The sequence below is a fragment of the Stenella coeruleoalba genome, assembly GCF_951394435.1.
Source record: "Stenella coeruleoalba genome assembly, chromosome: 4".
Lineage (NCBI taxonomy): Eukaryota > Metazoa > Chordata > Mammalia > Artiodactyla > Delphinidae > Stenella > Stenella coeruleoalba.
The window spans coordinates 139,219,517-139,236,137 of record NC_137149.1 but is presented as its reverse complement, the minus strand read 5'-3'; the positions used below and the strand labels follow the sequence as shown (position 1 = coordinate 139,236,137).

At 40.1% G+C, this 16,621-nt stretch overlaps 1 long non-coding RNA gene across 2 annotated transcripts in view; it reads right to left on the bottom strand.

Moving 5' to 3' along the window:
- Nucleotides 1-16,621, bottom strand: part of LOC307185600 — an 89,245-nt gene that overhangs the window by 19,700 nt on the left and 52,924 nt on the right. The window contains exons 3-4 of one of the 2 annotated variants that reach the window (XR_013828104.1): nt 16,432-16,502; nt 4,039-4,183 (exon numbers count right to left, since the gene is read on the bottom strand). This is a non-coding gene — a long non-coding RNA (uncharacterized lncRNA). Of the gene's footprint in view, nt 1-4,038; nt 4,184-16,431; nt 16,617-16,621 lie in introns of those variants that run through there. The other variant, XR_013828105.1, reaches the window with a different exon arrangement.

The window sequence follows — 16,621 nt, the reverse complement described above, 5'->3', positions numbered from 1 at the left end:
TAATTTGGACCGTGTAAGGCATCAGAAAATAGTAAAATGCTCATGATCTTTTTTTTTAAACATCTTTATTGGAGTGTAATTGCTTTAAAATGGTGTGTCAGTTTCTGCTTTATAAGAAAGTGAATCAGCTATACATATATATATATATGTATATATCCCCATATCTCCTCCCTCTTGCATCTCCCTCCCTCCCTCTCTATCCCACCCCTCTAGGTGGTCACAAAGCACTGAGCTAGACCCCTGAGCTATGGGGCTGCTTCCCACTAGCTAGCTATTTTACATTGGGTAATATATATTACTCCATGCCACTCTCTCACTTCGTCCCAGCTTACCCTTCCCCCTCCCTGTGTCCTCAAGTCCATTCTCTACATCTGCGTCTTTATTCCTGTCCTGCCCCTCGGTTCTTCACCGCCTTTTCTTTTCCTTTTTTTTTTAGATTCCATATATCTGTGTTAGCATACAGTATTTGTTTTCCTCTTTCTGACTAACTTCACTCTGTGTGACGGACTCTAGGTCCATCCACGTCACTACAAATAGCTCAATTTCATTTCTTTTTATGGCTGAGTAATTGTTCATGATCTTTGAAGTCATAGTGCATGCAGTCTATGCTTCAAGCGTCCATCTTTCACCTGAATGAAAATTAAAACCGACAACATGGCGGAGGCCAGACCAGGCCGCTGCCCTCCACGCGTTCAGGGACCGGGAGCCTCGGACCCGGCCTGGCCGCGGCACCAGCCTCACTAGACTCAGGGTGGCCGCGCGCTCCTGCCCTGCGCCCCAGCCGTCGGTGGCCAGGCAGCCACAGGCCCGGGACCATCCGAACCTCTGCCGCCGTATAGTCCTTCCCAGTCATTAAGCAGGAGCACGTTGTATCACACAGAATAAAGTAGAATACACCTGCTTCAACAAGTCAAAGTCCTAAAATGACATCAAGCCAGGGCCAAAGAAATTTCTCACATGTTAACATCATTGCTCAAAGAATATATAAAAGTACATGGTCAAGGCAACACAGTGTTGAGAATGACCTACTAAATCATCAGTAATTGTGAATAGATATTGCTACAGAATGTGGTAGACTGATGTGTGATTTAATACTGATTTGAGGGGTTTGAATATTTAATCCCTTCAAGTATAGTGTCAAAAATATAACACATAAACTTTCCAACCCACATACTTAAAATTAAGAACTTTCGCAAATATGAACAGTGTTCCAGAGCAAGACCCTTTGCCACTTTCCAACAGGGAGCAGAAGTCCTAACAGAACAATTTAGCCATGTCCATTGTTCTGATTTTGTTTGTTCTTTTTTGTACTTAGTGCTAATCTATTAATAGTAAACATCACACTTATGTTGAGTGCAAAATAATGAAAACATTGAAAGTGTCTACTAACATGATTTATAGATTATGATGGTAAGTAAAGATTAATATAAAAGCACTACGTTTATCATTGAGTTCTTGAGAAACCTGCAACTGGTTCTGTCTAGTCCAACTTCAATCTAGGGGCAAATCATTCCCTTTATGCCACCAATGCCCAAGATGTTCAAGTTTCCTGTTTTCTGTTAAATGGCTTATGCATGTCTAATTACTGTTATATTGTAGGTTATCTCCAGGTGATGGGCTTTGAAGGGAAGGGTTTGACCAACATGGCCTTAACATTCCCCATTCCCATGATGGCCTAAACTTTATATTTTTTCTTCCTAAACATAGACTTCTAACCTTCCTTTTCTTAGAAAACCTGCAATTGTAAATTTTTTCTCTGCTCCTTTGAGACATAAATCTTCTCCCAGCCACTTGCCAATTTTACAAACCAGGAATGTCTTTCCAGGACCTAGAAGCCATCCCTTTGAAATATAATTGTCAAGAAAGATTATGCCCCTACCTCTTAGTCTCTGTGCCAGCTAGGAGTCAACTTCAATAAGTGCCAATTAACAGTCTAATCACATTTACCAACCTCCCACCAATGTCCTCCAGTACTTTTCCACCAGCTCACTTCAGTGCCTAAAACTCTCCTCCCTTTCATTTCAGCAGAGTTGAGTTCTCTCTCCCCTATTGCAATAGTCTTGATCTCTACTGCAACAGTTTTTAATAAAACCTCCCTTACCTGTTTAATTTGTCTGGTGCAATTTTTCTTAGACAAGTTACCCAGTGTCTAACGTACTCGGTACACACTTTAAATTCCGTGTTTTATCAGTGTAATAGTTGGTAGTTGATGTTCTTTTCTGAACTGCAACCAGAGGCAGAGCCTAAAGCTGAGACATTCTCCACACTGCTGCCTATTATTTTTAACTAAAGGTCCTTCTTTCAAATCTGCTGCATTCTGAGTTGGTTACTCAGCCTCTTCTTCTTTCATGCCCAACCAAAACCTGGTCCACATTCAGGAAACTGACCATAATCTTTTCAGGTATGCATCCCAATCTTCTCTCTGGTCCTTCGTAAGTAGCTTTTTCCTTTTTTGCTACTGCTTTCCAAGAAATTGAATTATCCCTACTGGAGTCAAATTGGAGATACAATACTACTTTGGAGATGTTGAGAGATGCAAACAGAGATAATACTTTCACAGTACTTTAACAGGGCTTTGAACAAGCCTCTAGTCCTCATTTCCTACGTTACTCAACCTTAAATCCCTGATCATCAGAATCATCACACCCTTGAAATTACCATAAACCCTCTTACTTATCACTCTGTCTTCTCCTGATAAAATCAACTTCAATTGAAGCAACTCTTGCTACTCTTTTACCTGCACCACACAGGTGAACTGTTTGAATAAAATCTCATAACCACACTAATTTGTCTCATTTTAAACTCATGATCATTATCTTCAAGTAGGCCCTTCCTGTTTGCAAGCTATCCTACCGTATTTCCCTAATTCTTTAACTCTCTCACTCTTTTTTCTGGATCAGTACCTCTCAAACTTGAATCTGCATATAAATTACCTGAGGATCTTGATAAACATAGTTTCTGATTCAGTAGACCTAGAATGGGACCCAAAATTCTGCATTCCAGATGATGAATGGCTGCTGATTTGGGGTTCCTACCTTGAGAAGCTTTGCAGGATAGTTTTTCTCTTTCAGACCATTAACACTCTTCCTTCTTATCGTTTTAACTTGATGACCTCTTTCATATTTTAATGAGAATCAGATAGAACTTCCACAAGCCTTTTTCTGTAAAACTACCTATCTACTTGCATCTGTACCCACATAGCCTATCTTCCTTCCTTTTGGAATTGAATCATATGCTACTATTTCTGAGGCCAAACCCATAATTTATTCCCTGGATTCAATTCCTTTTCATGTACTCTGGGCCACTGTTTCACTAACTCATCTCTTTCATCACTGTATCATAAATTTTTTTCACTATATATATATATATATACACACACACACACACACACATATATAGACATATATATATATATACACACACACACACACACACACACAGAATCTTTCTCAACTGTATATAAACACGTGGTACTTTATCCCATCTGAAAAATCCCTTTCTTAATTCCACAGCCTTACCAGTGACTACACATTCCTCTGCTCCCTCCTTTACAGAAAAACTCCTTAAAAGTGTTGTCTATATAATATTTTTCTAATTCTCCCACCTTCATTTTCTCTTGAACCCAGAGAACCATCTTTTATAAATTTACACAGGATGGCCACATTGCTGTAGCCGATGACCAAGTATTTGTACTTATTTTACTTAGCCGATCAGTAGACATGACGTAATTGGTAACAGCCTCCTCCTTCAATTTCTTCACCTGGCTGCGGGAACCACACTTCTCCTCCCTCTCCCTCTCTCAAAATTAATCAACGGAAACCTTAGTCCCACAGAGCTGGGAGACCAGAAGAGAAAACTCTCGCACCTGTGACAACAGCAGAGCCCAACAGGGAGAAGAAGAACCCCTCTTCTTCCCTGACAAGGACTCAGTCAACGAAAAGCCACGGACTCTTCGTTTACTATAGCCCTCCCAGATTCCTTCTCCTCTATAAAAGTGTTCTCCCTCCCTTGCCATATGGGAACTTGCACATGACTCACCATGGCTGCAGATCCAGAATTTCAATTCTCTGCTGGTCCTGAACAAATTCATTCTTGCAGGTGAAATATCTGGCAGTCTATTTGTTTGAGGTAAACATTTGGCGGCCCATACTGGGACCAGAGAAGACTCCCGAAGGCTCTGAGGCTGGTGAGAAAACAGGTGCAGTATTCACAATCAAGCCCATTGTTTACGGCTTTCTCCCTACCCTGGAGTTTGATGCTACTTCTTTCTCCCGAATCTGAGCTCCTACCCTCCTTGCACTTGAGGCTCTCCAGGCTTTATTCAGGATCTATTTTAAGGTTTCCTCTTTCTCCTCAAGGCCTTGTTCTGTTTACAAGTACTCATTTGGCACTTTGGTCTGATCTTGAGATCAGACTGTTTCAACTGAAGCTGGCTGAAAATGCCTTCGGCCCAATTCCTTTAGAAGGAGTTGCTTCAAATGAAACAGCGCTGTGTGTTCAGGCTTCAGCCCGTTCCTCTGGAAGGGCTATTCCCTAGACATGGGCTGAAAAAGCCTTTGGCTTCGCTTCCCTGGGACCAAGCAGTTTCCTTTGAGTTGGCTGGTACTGGCTTACCAGCTGTTTGAGTTGAGCTGTTTGTGCTGTAAGTTGTTTGAGCTGTTTGAAAATTGTTCTTTACTCTGGAGGAAAGACCTCTAGGAAATGGGATCCCAGTTATCTAAGTATTTTGAGGACACCTCCCCCTCCCCCTCTCCAGGGTTCTGGCCAATTATATATTTAAAAACCATAGTCCTTCCTCTTGCGAATTTCTAATGAAATGGACTCACCTGACCAAAGGCAATTTAGAATATCAATGACCATCATGAGGAATTTTCAAAATCCACAAACCTAATTTCCTTAAAACCGAATTGGACTGCAATCACTAAACTTTCCAGACCTGAATGGAATGCTTATTTCATTTGGTATTTTGAGGCTTCCCAACTTTATCAAGAGCCTAAAATTGCCTCTTCGAAAACTAAAATTTTAAGATTAACTGCGGCAAACAAACAATTAAAATAAGATAAAATGGGCCCCAAAACCCCAGGCTCTTCTTCCTTGGTTCCTCTGTCTCAGGCTTCACCTTCAGCGTGGTCATGTCTCTCTCTCTCTGCTCATCACGGCCAGACTTCACCTCCTGCATCATCTTCTGCCTGTCCTTCTACGCTGACTGTGCCTCCACTCTACCCTCAATTATCTCATACGAATTCTCTCACCAAACTCCCCCTTTTCTCTGAAACTCTCCTTACTCCCTTTTCCGCTGAACTTGTCAGAACCTGCCCCTTTAAAATTAAGAAACCAGAGACTAACCCCTTAATTTCTTATACTCCCTGGACTAAAAATGAACTGTGAACCATAGTCAAAGATTTTTTCCAAAGTAACTGAAGATCCTCACAAATTTGCTGAAGAATTTAATATTGTCATTCAAACTTATCAACCTGGTTTCTGACTTATATCGCCTGGTTCATGTTTGTCAGTGAAAGCCAGGCTCAGCATTGGATGAAAACTTGCTAAATGAGAATATCCTGAAAGGCCCCTAGAACTACAACTGGGCAACCAGCCCACTAACTTATTACAGCTGATTCTTGAACAGCACTGGTTTGAACTGCTCAGGTCCACTTACATGCAGATTTTTTTCAACAGTGAACATTACAGTACTACACAATCCTTGGTTGTTGAAACTGAGGATGTAAAACTGCAGATGTAAGCAGATAGGGTAGGGAGTCTCCAGAGAAAGACAATCAGGCATGGGTTTCTTGACATAAGAGAAGCCATTTTGGGCATAAGCTATTTTATGAGCTAAGCCTGGCCACAATGCTTGTCCTTAGACAGGTGTTAATAATTAGTGTTCTTAAGGGAACAAAAGAATGCAGAAACACTGCCTATTATCAGGAAAGAGAAGTAATAAGAGCAAAGATAATATGTTATTTGGAAAGACTCCTAAATCTGTTTCAATGGTAAAGATTATTAGCCTCAAGCACTCAAACACCAAGTCAACTGGAACCTAAGGGACGATGATGTCGACCTTTTCTATACCTCAGTCAACTAGAGCTTGGACTCTGTGGATTGCCCAAGCCCCTTCACAAATATGCAGGTATGTTTAGCTTAAAACTTCCCCAATTTTGCTGTTCTGGGAGACTGTGCTTTGGGAAATATCCCCCTTGTTCTCCTTACTTGCTGCAAGTAATAAATCTTTCCTTCCCCCAATCTTTGGCTTGGTTGTGTCTGTTGGCTTGATACCCACCAAGAAACAAACCCAGTTTTGGGGTAACACAGATACAGAGGGAATGCAACCACATATACAAAGGGCCGACTATGAATTTTACATGGATATTCAGAGGGTTGTACCCCTAACCCTCTCATTGTTAAAGGGTCAACTGTATATGATCAGGCTCAGGCCTGATCACTAGGTAACTTTATCCAACAATTTTTATGGCTTTTCCAATGCCTGTTGATTGGAACAAAATTCAGCCTTGCCCACAAAAATCTGAGGAAACTGTTTGTAAATATTACAATCAACTTCACATTGTTTTTAAAGAAAATTCTGGTCTTCCTTCAGATGTTGATTCTTCCCAAGTAGTTTTTATCTGGCAAACCAGCTCTCTTGTACTCTAGACGAGTCACCTCCAAGGAAGATCACCAAAGTTCTTATTCTAACTCAGGCAAACGAAGGCTCCTAAATGAAACCAAAGCCTCCTAGTCTCCGCCATTATTGCAAAAAGTCAGGACGCTGGAAAAGAGACTGTTACAAATGTAAGCACTTTAGGCTCCTTCAGCCCTCTAACCAGGCTTTCCAAAAGTCCTCCAGTTCTCAATGACGGAGCTCCAAAGAACTACAAGGCCCTTCCCAATTCTCCCTCTTAGTTGGCTTGGAAAAACATTTCTCCAGATTGGAGATGAATCTCTTCCAATCCTAAATGACATTGGAGCCACATTCTTGGTTCACAGCCCCACTACAATATAACAGCCCCTGCCTTGGAGTACTAAAACAGCTCCAATAATGGGGATCTCTAATGAATCTCAAGAGGTTCCTGTCTCTGAACTCTTGGGCTGCACCTCGCAGGCCTGCAAGCCTGTACTTGCCCAGCTTCAAGACTGAAGAAGGAGCCCAGAGTCAGCAAGAGAGACATCAATGGTTTCATGGGTTGGGGAACTTACACGTCTGAAGCAAGGTCCTGGAGCAACACCCCACTGCCTGCACAGCGCAGCGAGCAGGCGACAATCTTCGCTCCCGGCTTGCGGGTGGGGGGAGGGGGCGGAGATGACCACTTATAGGGGAATTGACATCAGGTGGGCTCATTAGTTACCAGGGAAACCAGTGGAGGGGCACACCCCTCACCGCCCCTTGGATAAGAACAATCACTAGCTTGGGTCTGGAGCGAGTACAAGGGAAAGTCAGTCAAGTGAGTAGGGTGTAGGTGACGCAGGCACTGGTCGGCAGGGGATGTACAGAGAGCAAGAGAGCAACCATCTTGAGTGGCCTGACCATACAGAACCCATTCCCTTTTGTTTAGGCCCTTTGAGAGATACACACCTTTTTCCCCCTTAGTTTCTCCACCCTTATCCATTTACTACGCTGAGACTTCTTAGAGAAGTATCATGCCAGAATTTCTTTCTCCCAAAAGGGGGAAATAATTCTAGAAATTGACAGTAGTCATCAAAGTGAGCCACCAGGTGAATTAAATGACCCTTTGACATCTTTTATTTGTTCCATCTCTGACAGTACTTACAGCTGATTCTGGAAACACTGAAAATTTGTCCCTCTTGAATCAGCTACAACTTTCCTTTGAACAGAATCTCCAACTGATGGCAAAATTTACAGCACACCTCCCAACAAAATTCAAACAGACACCTCAAAACCTCTTCCCAGAATTAATATTCTGTAAGTAAAGAAGCCCTTCAATGCGTGAAGACCATAACAGAAGATTACAAGGCTCAAGGCCTCTTTATCCCTTGTACTACCACATATAACTCTTCCATTTTACCAGTGAGAAAACCTAAGCGCCAAGGGTGGAGGTTTGTCCAGGATCTACAAGCAATAAACAACACTGTTATCTCTAACCCTCATACATTACTAGCATCCATTCTACCAGAAGTAAATTCTTTAGTGTAATTGATTTATGCAGTGCATTATTTAGTTGATGAAACTGTTCAATACCTTTTTGCCTTCACTTGGGAAGAAAAACAATGTACCTGGACAGCAGCACCTCAGGGTTATACTGAGATTCCTTATTTCTTGCAAATTCTGAAGGCTGATCTGGAGGACATGAAGTTCCCTAGAAGTTCTACTTTGTTGCAACATGTGGATGATTTGCTTCTTTGCTCTCCTTTTCAAGCCTCCTCACAGGAAGATAGCATCCACTTAATAAAGCATTTAGCCTTAAAGGGACATAAATTTGCCAAATAAAACCTGCAGTTTGCCCAAATATAGGTTCAATATTTACGGTATCTGATATTAGAACAAGGGCTACACCTACATCCAGATAGACTTCATGGAATCCTAAGTTTCCCCAAACCCAAAACTAAGCACCAGTGAGGTTTTCCCAGGCTAGTTGGTTCTTGTTGAAATTAAACTCCAAATTTCTCTCTACGGCCAAACTGTATATGTTTTACTCAACGGTAACAACCCCAACCCAATTTTATGGGTGGGACCGGACAACATAGCCTTCAAGGGCTTAAAGAGCATTTGATAAACCTACCTGCCTTTGGGCATCCCCATTATCAGATGTCCCTTTTTCTTTTTGTATATGAAAAGGAAGGAAATACCCTGGGGGTTCTCACCCAAAAACACGGACTGCCATTGACCCATGGGGTCTTACAGCCAGCAACTGAACCCTCTGGCATGGGAATACCCTCTTTGCCTTAGAGCCATTATGGCCACACCCCTTTTGGTTAAGGCCACCCAAAAAATCATTGTGGGATCCCCTTTGACCATTTTTGTACCTCATGCTCTAGAGGTTTTCCTGAATTTCCATTAAACTCAGCACTTCTCAGGCAGCCGCCTCACCTCCTTTGAGGTCTTTTTGTTAACTGCTCTTCACATAGCTCTTTCACATGGTAATAAACTTATCCCTGCTGCTCTTCTCCCCTCCATCATCAGTGAAGTCCCTCATGACTGCTTGAGGCTGACAGACCACCTCCTAGCTCCCTGTGATGATCTACAGGAAATTCCACTGGGTAACGCAGATCGCTCATGTTCACTCATGGTTCTTATTTAAAAGGTGACGATGGCAAATACTGTGCCGGGTGGGCTATTACAACTCCTTTTGATGCTGTTGAGGCAGCATCTTTACTCTGGCCTCTTCAGTCCAACAGGCTGAATTATACACTCTTACGGGGCATGTACTTTAGTCAAGGACAAAACTGCCAATATTCATACTGCCAGTAGATAAGCTTTCAGAGTAGCTCATGATTTTGGAATATTGTGGAAGCAATGTGACTTCCTTACTTCCAGTGGAAATACAATTTAAAATGGCCCCTATGTTCAGGAATTATTGAATGCAATACTTTTACCTGCTACTTTAGCTATTATTAAGATTCTAGGGCATCCTAAACTTGACTCTCTGGAAGCTAAGGCAGATCACCTTGCTGATATTTCTGCAAGGAATACTTCCCTTAAAGGGACCAACAACAGCCAAACCTCTGTCATGGCCCAAAGGGATATTTCCCCAAAGATAATTTAGAAAAGCTGGCTAGAGAAGCCCAGTAATTGATCTCAGAAAAGAAAAAAGCAAGATTGGAAATTCAACAAGTGTTGTTTTATAAAAAGAGAAAGCTCTGATTTGAACCAAATAACAACCCAGTCCTACTGGAGACTCCAAAATTCCCAATCCTCACCACTGCAGATGCATTAAACCATTAGTCTACTGACAAAATGACAGCCTTCCTGAATCAATATCGGGGGAGAAATATTAACAAAGCTGCAAAAAGTGCGGTCTTGTCACACTCGTCCAAAGTACAACCCAGGGAAGCCTGTTGATACTGCTCCCAGACATTTTACTGCCTTAATGGACAATTTGAGCTGTGGCAAGTAGATTTTATACAAATTCCTCCAACAAATGGATACAAATATGTTTTAGTTATGGTATGTACATTTCCACACTGAACTGAAGCCTTCTCTTGCAGACAGACTACTGCCTCTTCTCTGGCTAAAGTTGTTTTGGAAAAGATAATCCCTACCTGGAGAACTCCTCTCAAACTTCATAGTGATCAAGGAACTCATTTCACTGGCCAGGTGCTTAAACAAGTCTGTGCTGTTTGGTCAGTTTTAACAACACATACTCTTTCTTACCACCCTCAATCCTCTGGTTTAGTTGAACACACTAACAGTATTACTAAGACTCAATTTGCAAAATGTATAGAGGCTCTCCAACTACCTTGTCCAAAGGCATTGCTGTTGGTCCTTCTAAATCCCAGATCCATCCCTTTAAGAATTCATAAACTCTCACCCGTTGAGATAATCACGGGACGCCTAATGCACTTAGCTCCTTCTTTTGACTCACAGCTGATAAAAAGAGAGATACTCCAATATTGCTTCTATTAAAAATAACCATGTTTTGATAGAGCAGTCTTTTCACAGGACCCCTTCAGAAGATGAAGACCTTAAGCATCACACCTTGCAATCTGGAGATTTTGTCTATCAGAAAAGACACCTCCAGAAGAACTCTTTTCAACCTCTTGGGAAAGGCCCCGTCAAGTACAGCTAAGTAACCCTTGTGCTGCTGAACTCCAAGGAATAGACTTGCATTCCTGTGACACACCTAAAGAAAGTGCCAAACCCTGACTGGACCTGCACATCATCTGGTGACCTGAAAGTCAAGATTTCCCAAAACTGAAGCAGATGACATCTGATGAGACATCCTTCCCAGGATATCTGGACCAGGCTTATTGGAAGTTTGTTGCCAAAATTTAGATGATGACATAACACTTCAGATTATGAACAGACACCCCTAATGTCTATGATCCTGATAACATATGGACTTTAGATTAAAAGTGCCTGAGAGTTCTCTCTCCTACCCCTCCTTGTTACTTGAATGTGACCTTAAAAGATTTCCATGGTGCAGTTTCCTTTCAGTGTGAGACACTACACCCAGAAAAGTTCCTTCCTGACACTGAGGGACAAAAAGCCCCTGAAACTAGAAAATCTGACTCTAGATCAGTTGTGCTTTCGGAGAGAGATATTGATCAAAAGGGAGAAATATTTAAAACGAATAAACAAAAACCTCAATTAAACAGAGTTGGGAGACCAGAAGGGAAACTCTCATGCCCTGATATAGCAGAGCCCAACAGAAAGAAGATACACTTTTTTTTCCTGATAAGGACTCATCGAGTGTAAAGCCATGGACTCTTCATTTACTATAGCCCTCCCAACTTCCTTCTTCTCTCTAAAAGTGTTCTCCTTCCCTTACTGTTTAGGGACTTGCATGTGGCCCACAATGGTTGCAGACCCCGAATTGCAATTCTCTCCTGATTCAGAATAAGTCCATCTTTGCAGGAGAAATATCTGGCAGTCTATTTGTTTCAGGCCAACACTCTGTTCTCTCTCTCTCTCTCTCTTTTGTCCTCTCATCTCTCACTACCTATTCCTTCCTGGTCCTCATTTTTGGTTTCTTCTCATCTCTGCAACCTACAGATCAATGATTCACAACACTGGCTATACACTAGAATTACCTAAGGATTTTTAAAAAACAGATACTGGAACCTTACCTCCAAGGAATCTAATGTAATTTGTTTGGCACGGGACCTAGACAGTGATAGTTTTTCCATTTCCCCAGGCATTTCTAATATCTAGCCAGGATTGAGAATCACTGTCCAGCCTCAGTTTGTACCTCTTCTCTATCTGGATTCGTTCCTAGGAGATAGCATTTTGCAAAAGAAAAACTCTATTCAAGTGTGGAAGGGAGTCAGATATCACGAGTACTGATTTACCAAATAAAAATCACAACACATATTTGAATGGGGGAAAAAACCCACAAACTTCTCAAGGGTAGTAGTTTGCATTAGTCTGTTCATGACAGAAAGATAACAACTTTCTCAAATTATTATATTCACAAAGGTCATGCATATCTTCAGATATCAGTATATCATAATTCAGGGATGATTTCTTTTTGTTACAAAATCCAGGTTTATGAGCAATAGTCAAGATTTTACTAATTTGAGGGCCAGAAACAATAAAGGCAATCTTGGTTTTGCCTTAATTTCAGAGCATAGAGCATTTTGTTTGTTTGTTTTTCCAACTGTAGTATGTAAAATGCTTTACGATAATGAAAGCAGGCTAAAGTGTTTGCTTTTTGCTTCCTTACGTTTCATAGGTTTTAAATATTCTCTATAAGTAAAATGCCTAATCTGTACCTCCTACATAAACAACCCTAAAGTTTTGACTTGTATGTCCTATTGCCAACTCAGCATCGATTACTGAATGCCGAATTGCTATTTCAGATTTCAAAAACCTTATATATGTCTCCAACCAATTGTTCTGAGGTCATCCCTAGCTTAATAGATGCAACTCCATCTTTTCAAGCTAAAAATGTTGGGGTTGTCTTTAACAACTCTTCTCATACCCCAAATCTAAACCATCATAAAAATCTTCTTGGTTTCACTTTCCAAATATAAGCAAAATTCCATAACTTCTCATCACTTTCACTGCCACCACTCTTAACACTGCATCATCTCTCAGCCGAATTAAAATTCCACTTGCCTCCTAATGTTTCTACTTATTTCTGTTCCTGCTACCTACATGTTATTTTCAATAGAATAACACAGCAAACCTTTTAACATGTAAGTCAGATCATAGTTTTCTTCTGCTTGTATAACTTCTGCTTAAATATCTTATCTCACAGCAAGCATGGTGGTTATTTCAGACACAACTTCCCCATCCTTACCATTACTCACTTCAGTGATGTGCCCCTTTCCTGTCCCTCAGTCACTCTGAGCACACTGCAAAGTTTAAGCCTTATACTTCCATACGCACTGTTCTCTCCACCTGAATGCTCAAGATATACGCATGTTTTGCCCTCTCAACGCCTTCAAATCTTTGTTCCAATGTCACCTCCTCGGCAAAGCCTTTCTTAAGAAGTATATTTAAAAATCACAACCCATTTCCCCTATCCTTGCTCTCCTCATCCTTCCTTCCTCCTTACTCTGCCCCAAAGCATGCATCACCATTTGACAAACCATTAGTAAATGTTTATTTTCTGTTTCCTCCTTCTACTGCCCACTCTGCAATGGATACTCCATTGAAGGCAGGGACTTTGATTTGTTCATTGCAAAATAACATTATTCTAGATCAGTGCCTGGCACACTGTAGGGTCTCAATAAATATTTACTGAATGAGCGGATACATTATTCTGTGGAGAGAAGATTAGTCCCATCTTCAAATGCTATGAGCCCTGTATTGATTCACAAAAAGACTTCTATTGGTTTTGATTTGTTTGACTGAATTGAATGCCATGTGCAAGGAAATATGAGGAATACTTAAATCAGTGATCTTCTCCCCCCAGATATCAATCTTCAGCTTTAATACTACAGGTAGATTATACCTTTTGCAAATCATATGAACACTCAACCCCCCTTCTTCTTGCCCTATCCCCACCACACTCATACAACATAGAGCCCTCAATATTTTTGGCAGAGACCTGCAATGAATAATGAGGTAGAGAAGAGAATACTGTAGAGAAGAGCAAACATCAGTGTCTGGGGTTTTCCTTCCTTTTAAAGTTCTTTCATTTACTAACCTCCAATATGCTAATTCTGAAGGGCACCATATTCTACCCCCTTTAACACTGCCCTAAAAACTCTTTAATTATGCATTGAAAAATGCTCCTGGAGCACAAAAGGGTTGGGAAATACTGTGGTACACGCTATCTGATTCTCTTTACCATTTCCAGGACTCCTGTTTTAGAGGTATGCTGCAGCTGCTCTTGGTGTGCAGGAGCTAAATTGTGAAACTCCTGTGTTTGATGGAATGTTTGCCTGGCCATATAGCTAAGGGAAGCATAGTTCTGCTGTTGAAGGAGCAAAGGAAAAACCACGGAGAAATATTGGGGTTTATGTTGAGGCCAAGAATCCCTGTTATCTGCCTACCAAATTTAAACTTGTCTCAACAGAGCTGGGGCAGCACTGACACCACCTTACATGCTTGGGGTACTGTGACTCAAAGAAGGATTTTTTTCTGCTTGGCAAAAAAGTTTTCCCAGGGAGTGTGACAGCAGCTGGCTCCATTGGTGGTAGAATTTCCAACTGTGAAGCTACAGATCTGTACAGGGAGAGTGAGTTGACTCTTGCTTATTTGGTGCTCTGAGTGGGAGAAAGGGGGCAAAGGTGGACCACTTTCTTCCCAAGAAGGCAATTCCTTTTGGTGTATAGCAGCCTGCTTCAATTCCCTAAGGTGAGGAAAATCAACCTCATTGATATTCCTGCCCGCAGTACCTTCTGTTATGCCCATGTGGTTAGCTGGCATCGACCTGCCTCCTAGAGAAAACAAAAGACTCAAGTGGCTCTTCTGTTAAAACTATCTGGTTTTTTCTCTTTTATTCGACTGTTAGGCTCTTTATTTCATCCTTGTTTCACATACATGTGGATATATTTCAATTTATCTAAGAGAGATGTCAAGGTCATTAAAATTAATCTTTTGAAGGTCACAAACGTGCACTGTCAAATTTGTAGTTTTGAAAGAGTCAGCCTTTAACCTTTCTAATAGATATTCCATATAATCTATAATGGCATGTAGTAGAGAAGAAAGGCTTTATTCAACTATATCTTTGAAAAGTAATAATCACTGCAAGCATTGATGAGTTGTATCATGAGAGATATTTTTCTAAGAGTGAATAATTCTATCTAGTAATTTAAGTAAGGCTCATATTCGGAATGACTGATAAAGATTAAGTAAATGCTAGGTAATATTTTGTAAAGTATTTATTTTTTGTTCTAATAACATAATCTCAGTGTACATTTACCAAAAAAAAAAAAAGCATATTGCCATTCTCAGGTGTGGCATCCATATTTCCACAAGCATTTTAAAACAAAAATTAAATATATATATATATATATATATATATATATATATATATATATATATATATAAAAAATGCAACTGAACACCTAGCATCATTCTGGCAACCAAAAAAGCCATATGCAGGTACTACTGAAATTAGAAAGTTAGATTTTAACCTCTAATATATTTTTAACATAGCTAACACATAAGAAACCAGCTGGGCTTATGACGGGTCCCGAACTTTCCAAATCAAACGTGCTAAAAAAAGAATCTAATCATTCAGAGACCGTTTTTTTTTCTTTATCTTATTCACTAATATTTAATTTCCAACAAATACAGATTGCAAGCTGTTAACTTCCTCTTACTGCAAAATGAGGATAAGATATTTAATGCCAGTGGCTTTGTATTTATGACTGTTGCCCATAAATTACACAGTTTTGGTTGAGTATTTGTTTGCATTTTTCTCTCACTTGAAATTTATTTCAAATATGACAAACTGCCTAATTCCCTGTGAAACAACGTTAGTTGTTACCTTGAGAAACTACTTAGTTTGTTCAAACATCCTTTGGAATCTCTATAAGTAACTAAGTAAAACTAGAATTGGGACATTAGGATAGTAAAGGATCTATAACTCTTCAAACATACCGTCTTATTTCATTCCGGTCAAATCTAAACCGGAAAATATTGAGATAGAAACAGGTAGGTATTTTTTTAGGTTAATTATCTGAGTTCTAGTGTATTTTATATAATTTAAATAAAAAGATTACTATTATTAATTAATTTGAGACAGCAGTTTAAAACAAGAACTGATGTAGGTGGGGAAAAAAGCAATAGTCACCTTAGACTAAATCAAAGATGTAAGTTATTAGCACTAAATTTCTTAAATGCCAGAAATCTGTTATATTTTCTGTGGCATTCCCTAATGAATAATGTTAATTACAATTTCACATATTATAAGATTTATCACTCTAATTAAAATAAACAATTGAGCCAGTAGCAACAAGTGCCTACTTTTCTTAAGAACAGAAAAAAATGGATGTGAGATAATTCTGATGTCTCATTTAGTCTTAGAAAAAATGGAACAATGCAGAACTGAGTTTGATCTGAAAAAAGATGTAGAGAATTGTTAGATGGTGAAGGCATTACTGAATTTCTGTATAAACCATTTTTATTATTTTTTGATGAAGATTCTAAAAATCTTAAGTAAATTCATCTTAATAAGGAAACTTTAGCAGTATAATTGTAAAATACATCATGATAGTTTAAAAGAATGGATCTTAATATATACCAGACTTTGAATATATCAAAGCATTTAGAGAAAAAGGTCCATATCAGTCAACATTCATTCAGAACCACTAGAAAATAATGTAGAATAAGAGACATGTAACGTGAAGCAAACTTACACGATTGTAGGAGCTGGTAGGACAGTCTCAGTGTCACTGTTTCTTCTTTGCTGGTGTTGAGTGTGAAGTCCCTGGACAATCAGAAGGGAACGTGGGGATGAGCAGTGACACATGAAGACCTCAAAGAACAAGATGGGGCTTGTGTCTGTCTTTCATTAGAATCCACGATGTCTCCAGTGTGCTCTGGCCT